This window comes from Leptonychotes weddellii, chromosome 11, assembly GCF_054177405.1.
Source record: "Leptonychotes weddellii isolate Sample4059 chromosome 11, ASM5417740v2, whole genome shotgun sequence".
NCBI classification, from domain to species: domain Eukaryota; kingdom Metazoa; phylum Chordata; class Mammalia; order Carnivora; family Phocidae; genus Leptonychotes; species Leptonychotes weddellii.
The window spans coordinates 72,411,730-72,418,819 of NC_138379.1; positions in this window are offsets into that span (position 1 = coordinate 72,411,730).

A 7,090-nucleotide genomic window follows, 5' to 3' on the forward strand; every position below is an offset into this window, starting at 1 on the left:
TCAATCTAGTTCCCCAGAAGTGACCACTGTTAAAAGACTTTTGTGTATCCTTCTGGAAATTTTCTGTTCATATATAAACACTCAAACTCAATTGTTAAACAAATGAGAGTATTCTGTACATACCATTCTTTGCCTTTTTGTTTTGCTTAATATTCTATTTTGGAGATTGTTTTAATAGCAACTCATACAGAGCTACCTTATTGTTTTTAATGGCTGCATGGGGTTCCATTGCTTGGATGTCCCAGAATTCATAACCTGACCTCTAGTGATGAACACTTGGGTTGTTTTCAGTCTTTTGCTACTACTAACATTGTTATAGTGGGTCTCTTGTTCGTGGATACCTGCCCATATGTGTCAGGGCGTTTGTAGCATCCAATCCTAGAATTTTGAATTCTGAGAGAGTCAAATTGCTTTTCTAAGAAGCCATAACCATTTACGCTCTCAGAAGCAGGCTGGTGCTTATTTCTCCACCTCACCAACATTTGCTACCATAGTAGTGGATACCAAAATAATGTATACAAAAGTCTTATACACTGCGAAGCTCCACATATTATATCCAGAATGGCACCCTGATTGCCACCCTCTTCCATGAAACTTTTCCTGATTTTTCACTCTCCAGCCCAATGTGACTGCTTGCCTCCTCTGATCCCATACAGCACCTCATCCTCTCCTTTCTTGCAGCTCATGTGTACTTCTGTATACTGCAGTTCTATACATATTGGTCTTCTATCTATCAGACTGTGAGACTCAACTAGTTTGCTTAGTTTCCATCTCCTCAAAATTTATAGCATTTACACAAAATAAAGACTTGCAGAGTTAAATTTGGATCCTACCAACCCAAGTTTCTTGGTTCTGACAGCCTGGCCATTGTGGGCAGAGGAGGGTCTCGGGTTATTGGGTGACATGAAGATCCCCGCCATAGTGTCCTGCAGAATGCTACTGGTGTCTAATTGTTTCTCCTCTTGCCCCACAATTTTTCATGAGAGGAAGACCATTCTGACTTTTAACTGGGCTCAGAATGTGCTTTACTGGGTATGTGAGCCCCAGCAGGAATAAGACACTTTATCATGGTCATTTGCTTAGAAGCAGGTGGCTTTATTTGGGAGAGGGAGAAACAAAGAGAGTGAATGCTTTTTTTTCCTTTACTCTGCAGCTCCACAGGCAATGTGGGCAGACCTCTAAAGAAACTGAAAAGCCAACTCCTGCCCACTCCAGCCAGCTACCAAGGCCCAGGACTAACCTGTCCTAAGCCTTCAAGAGAGTAGCTTCTAGTATACCACAGCAGGAGCACTAAACGTGGAGTCTCACCACACAACTCTTTGAGCCATTCCTGTGCTTGTCTCCTCTTCTTTAAAGTAGGGACCACATTCCTCATTGGCTTGTGGTGAGGATAGAGGTAATAATAAATAGCTTTTCAGAGCTTTGAAAAGGTTTTCACAAACAGGGTTCACTGATGAAAATTAAAATAAAAACACTGTGCCCACTTCCCCAGCCAACTTGACCCATACACCCCACTGCTTGTGTATCTTCCTAAGCCTGGGAAGGGGAAGCCAGCATGGAATTTCTCTCCTCTTATTTCATAAATGGACCCAGAGGTGGTGAGTGTTGGGGCCAATTGCACATGAATACCCTGTGCTCCCCTGATACCATCTCAGGTCCCCAGTGAGGTCAACACGCTGCCCAACTTTGGAGTCAGAAGGATGGCAGCTACCAGGCTAGCTGGGGAGGGGAGGACCCACCTTTCAGCTCCATCAGCCTCTCCAACAGCAAGGGGAGACCAGAGTGGTGACAGGTACCAAGGCCAGGGTGAGTGCCAAAACAAAAATGCTTGGCAGTTCTGCCCAACCCACCCTGCCTGTGCCTGTTTTCCTGGAGTGGTCAGGGCATGAGGGCATGAGGGCATGAGGGCCTGTGTCTCGTGTCAGTACAGACAGGTAACCTCTACAACCCTCCTGGTGCAGTCCCCACTTCCCTCTGTACCCCACCCAAGTTCCCCAGCCTGGGAGCCACTCTTCTGGGAGGAGTCAAGTTGCCCAAGAGAAGAAGCAATGCAGTCCAGAAATCTGGAGCCATGATGGTACCATTACAGATGCTGCTATAATAGATAGGCTTCCAGGCCATGTCCCTTCATTTCCTTTGTCCTCTACTTTCCTTTAACTCTTCACAATTTTCTCCCTGTCCAAACTCACTGCCACTCCCTTTGATACACTCAGTATCTCAGTGCCTCTTCATGTCTTTGTGCTTTTCTCTCTTTCTCCCTGCCCTCTCCCCACCTCCCTCTGCCCTACCTCTTTCTCTCCCTCTCCTCCCACCTTCACTCCATCTCTTTCTCCCCATTGTGCAACCTCTCCTACCCCCCACCTTCCTCACTCCCCCACCTCCCTTATTCCCCATCCCCCCACCCCTCTACATCATTTCAGATTTTCTGAGCATTGGGAATAACTGCATGCTAGAGCTAAGGCAGGGCCTCGTAAACCCTCATATGGGGAAATTCAACTTCTTGCTGGGGAGTTGCCATTTATTAAAAGGGCAGTTAGGGTGAATGTGTCTCATTCATCAGTCCAGGGGACTCAGAGCACATGTCCAGCTGACTGCAGGCTTCTGAGCATCCCCTGCTCACTAGCTTTCTACCTGCTCTGCCTCCTTCTCTTTCTTCTGCACAGAGAAATGCTATAAATCTTTTCTTTCTTATTTTGTGACACTCATCACATCCTTTACCTCCGAGCCCTACTCACAATTCTTTAACTCCTATTCTGGGGCTTAGTAACTCAGGGAGACCTGCCCAAGGAGAGAAAGCTCTGTGCCAGAATGGAGTGACTTTACCCTAATAGGATGTATTCAACCAGATGGCAGAAAACAAGTCATCAAAGAGAACCAAGCATCAGATGGAAAGAGAAGTAGGGAGCAGGGGAGAGTTGGCCTAGGTGAACTTTTAACCTTTAAGACCCTTCTGAATTTATACATTAAAAAGTTGTAAGGTGAGGCGCCTGGGTGGCTCAGATGGTTAAGCATCTGCCTTCGGCTCAGGTCATGATCCCAGGGTCCTGGGATCGAGTCCCACATCGGGCTCCCGGCTCAGCGGGGTGCCTGCTTCTCCCTCTGACCCTCCCCCCTCTCATGCTGTTTCTGTCTCGCTCACTCTCTAAAAAATAAAATAAATAAAATCTTTAAAAAAAAAAGTTGCAAGGCCCTCAGCTTGGTGTTGCTACCAACTTTGAGAGAGCTGAAGTTCAGATCCCCATGGTCCCTAGAGAAACAGCCACATCTAAAAATTTTCCTCCCTGTCCCCTTTCTCCCAAACACCACTACTTTTTCTGGCTAATCAGGTTCTCTTTATTTCTATGAAATGCCCATGGGGTGTGAGAGAGGACAATGCTTTGGGTCTTTTTCTTCATTCTTTGCCTTTCTTCTGTTACAGCACTTTCAGATCTATTATCTCATTCTTCTCAAGAAACTGACTGTGTAATTTGAAGGTGAGAAGTTTCCAACCCTGAAATGAGGACAAATCCCTCAGAGATGGAGTTAGAAAGTTTACTGCCAAGACAAAGAGATCAGCCAGAGATGCTGCACTGGGCAGTTGGCATAGTGCAAGTGAGGCAGGGATTATGGAATAAAGGAGAAGACAGTTTAGAGCAAATTGCAGGAGCAGGGTAGTCGGGGAGGTTCTGCTTGGGTCGCTGTGTATAGATGGCCTGAGATTCCAAACAAAAACTTCCAAAGGGATCCCTTGCCTTTTGTTAAGTGGAAAATAAATCTTTCACCACCCCTCCACTTTTGACCCCCTGCCCTGCAAAGCAGAGCCTCCTGAAGCCGCATTTATTGTCAGGAAGAGGAAGGGAGCATCTCACAGGGAGTGACTCCCTTCCTTTCCATTGCCACCAGTGCTTCCTCAACATGGACCAGAGTCATGGGGGTGCTTACTCTTGGCAAGTTCAATAACCAATCCTCTGCAAGCTGTACTTCCTTGTGGTGACACAATGTTAGGCTGAAGCAAAACATCCCAACACCATTTACTCTTCTTGTAGTGGTCTATAGTCAAATTCCTTTGCATTAGCAGTTTCTGTTGATTTCATTGGGAACTGAAGGACCTCTGGGACAGTAAAGATGTCTCTGTTTTGATGGAAAAGGCGACAGAGGCAGGATTCAAACAAAAGGCAGTATTGATAAGGATAGAAGCACTGGCTTTGGAGTCAGAGAGGCCCAAGTTCAAGTCTCTTTTACTTTGCTATGAGATCGGGGGCATATTTCTTTTACATCCAGAAGGGATTATGATAAGGGCGATAGTAACAACAGCCTATAGCATGGTGATGATGATTCCATGAGATACTACATTTGAAGCACTTAACACAACACTTGACAGAGTCAGTAGTCAACAAATGAGAACTTGAAAAACAATAAAGTAGTACCGTAGCAGAAAGAGAGCCGTTGTCTGTTTTGTTACTGGGGTCAGTGGCTGGGTGGACTTCTAGAGCTTTTGAGAGCTTCCCCTTGGAGTCCTAAGATACAAAAGAAACGGGTAGAATTTCAACAAGGAATCCATTCTTCTCAGGGCATGTAAGACACAGACCATCTCTTTACCTACAATCTTAGACTATTCATAAAGACTTAAAAAGTTGTCAAAAGTAGCCTCACAAGTGTTTACAAAAATTAGCCTTCTAGTCCCAGGACATTAAAAATTTTTTTTTTACTTCAAAAATCTTTGAAAGCAAATTGACCTTCAAACGATAAAATGGAAACATGTTTTGCAACAAAGATGGTAAAAGTTAATACCTGTGGTTCAAAGAGATTATTGTTTGGAAATATTTATTCTCTCCTCTCTCCATCTCCACAAGTAGAGTATGCATCATTGCCCCTGGGCTTTGGGCATGGCTGTGTGACTTGTTTTGACCAATGGAATGTTAGCAAGTTCAATAACCCAAAAGGTTAAGAAAACTTATGCAGTTGAACTTGTCTCCTGTGCTTCTGCCATCATCTTGAATAGAACATGCCAAGCTAGCCTGCTGATCCCATGAGAGGGATGAGAGACCCTTGGAGCAGAGCTGCCCCAACTGGGTCCAGCCTATACCAGCTAACCTAGAGAGGCATGAGCTAAACAAATGTTTATTGTTGTATGAGATTTCTGTGATTTGTTTTATGCATTATTACTGAAGAAATAATTCAATGACATAGAATTGACATGACTGGCATAAAAATGGGGTTCTGTTATAAAAAAAAAAGCTAAAATACACGGCATTGAAACTGGACAGTAGGTGGAGAACTAGAAAAATGACAACTTGTATTATACAGTGGTGAAATGTACATCCAGCCATAGCTTGGAAGATAGCAAGTGTACCTAATGAACTTGTGAACTTGGGCAGAATGTTGAAAACATGAGTTGATTTCTTGTGCTATATATGATAAGATCCTATAAAAAAGAGACAAACTTAGAAAAGAACTGATCAGTTTGCACTCAGAATTTAGAAGTAATATAGATAACACAATTTCTTATCTCGAGTCTCTCTATCCATTGAAAATTTTCAAATTAAAACATAGCTGAGACTAAATTAAAGCATAGACCAAATATAGGAAGTTGCCAAAATAGCATGGTGACCTCAAGATAAAGACCACTTCAAGGGTGTAACACCCTCTGTTAGGACCTCTAGAAGAATTAAGATAGCGCTAGTAGAGCCCCTGACCTGGACAAAAGAGATTCGAGGGAGACCCAGGGGTCTTAAAGACATGGTCCCATGGAAACCATGGAAATACATCCCCTGTGTGTCCCAGTGCTGGAGCATAATTGAAAAGCCCAGCTCCTGTGCTCTGAATGCCATCCTTACTTCCACTCTGAGGCCACACTTCTGATGGGCTGGTCCAACGCAATGATGGAGCACAGCAGGGATGCTAAACAGGCTTGCACCTAGAACACATAACACCTCTAACAAGCTACTTTAGCTGAACCTAACAACCATGCTGAACTCTCTTAGAACTTTACTGCAGACTGAGATGCCTCCACCCAACCTTCCTTCTTTTCCTCTTACCTTCTGTTGGGGACAGAACTGTAGTACAAGCTGGCTACTCTCCCAGCTTCTCCCAGCTCCCTCACCATTTTCTTTCATCTTATCTTGGCATCTGCTTCTCAGAGGACACTCCTAACACAAGTGGCCACAGGAGTGGTCCAAGAAGCAAAGGATAAAGACCCCTACCTCCACCACTCTTGTTGGTAGATGAAGCACAGATAGTCTCTGGCATAAGATAGTAGTTCAAATTGCTAAGGCTTCATCAGTAGTACCCTTGGGAATGTCCCAGTGGAGAGGAATGTTGTGGTATTTTTTTTAAATATGGAAAAGGGCACCTGGGTGGCTCAGTCAGTTAAGTATTTGACTCTTAATTTTGGCTCAGGTCATAATCACAGGGTTGTGAGATTGAGCCCTGTGTTGGGCTCCGTGCTGAGCATGGAGCCTGCTGAATAGTCTTTCTCTGCCCCCCCGCCTCTAAAAAATTAAAAAATAAAAATAAAAATATGGGAAGAACAATGTCTACAAAGACTCAGAGTTGGCTATTACTGCTAAGTCATAGAGATGCCCTGCAGAGGGACAGAGATTGAGGGCCACTAACAATGGCTAAGTGTGAGAGCTAAAGGCCCTCTTGGGCAGTCCCAGTGAGGCCCTCATCTCCTTCAATGGAACAACAAACACAACTAAGTGGCAATCTCAATGTCTAACTGTTACAGTCACAGAGCTCCAGAAACATTCGAATACTCAGCCAATCTCTTATGCATAAGAAATCGTCCTGGTGGGTAAATCTGGGACCTCAAAATATGTTAAGGAACTTCTTAATGAAAATGTTGACCCTTCAGTCTTCCCCTCCTCCTCCCCAGAGCCTCTAAGCTTGCTGAGGTGGCCCACCCTTCCCTATTAAAAACTAGCACTTCAACCCTGATGTTTATAGCAGCAATGTCCACAATACCCAAACTGTGGAAAGAGCCAAGATGTCCATCGACAGATGACTGGATAAAGAAGCAGTGGTATATATATACAATGGAATATTATGCGGCCATCAAAAGGAGTGAGATCTTGCCATTTGCAACGACGTGGATGGAACTGGAGGGTGT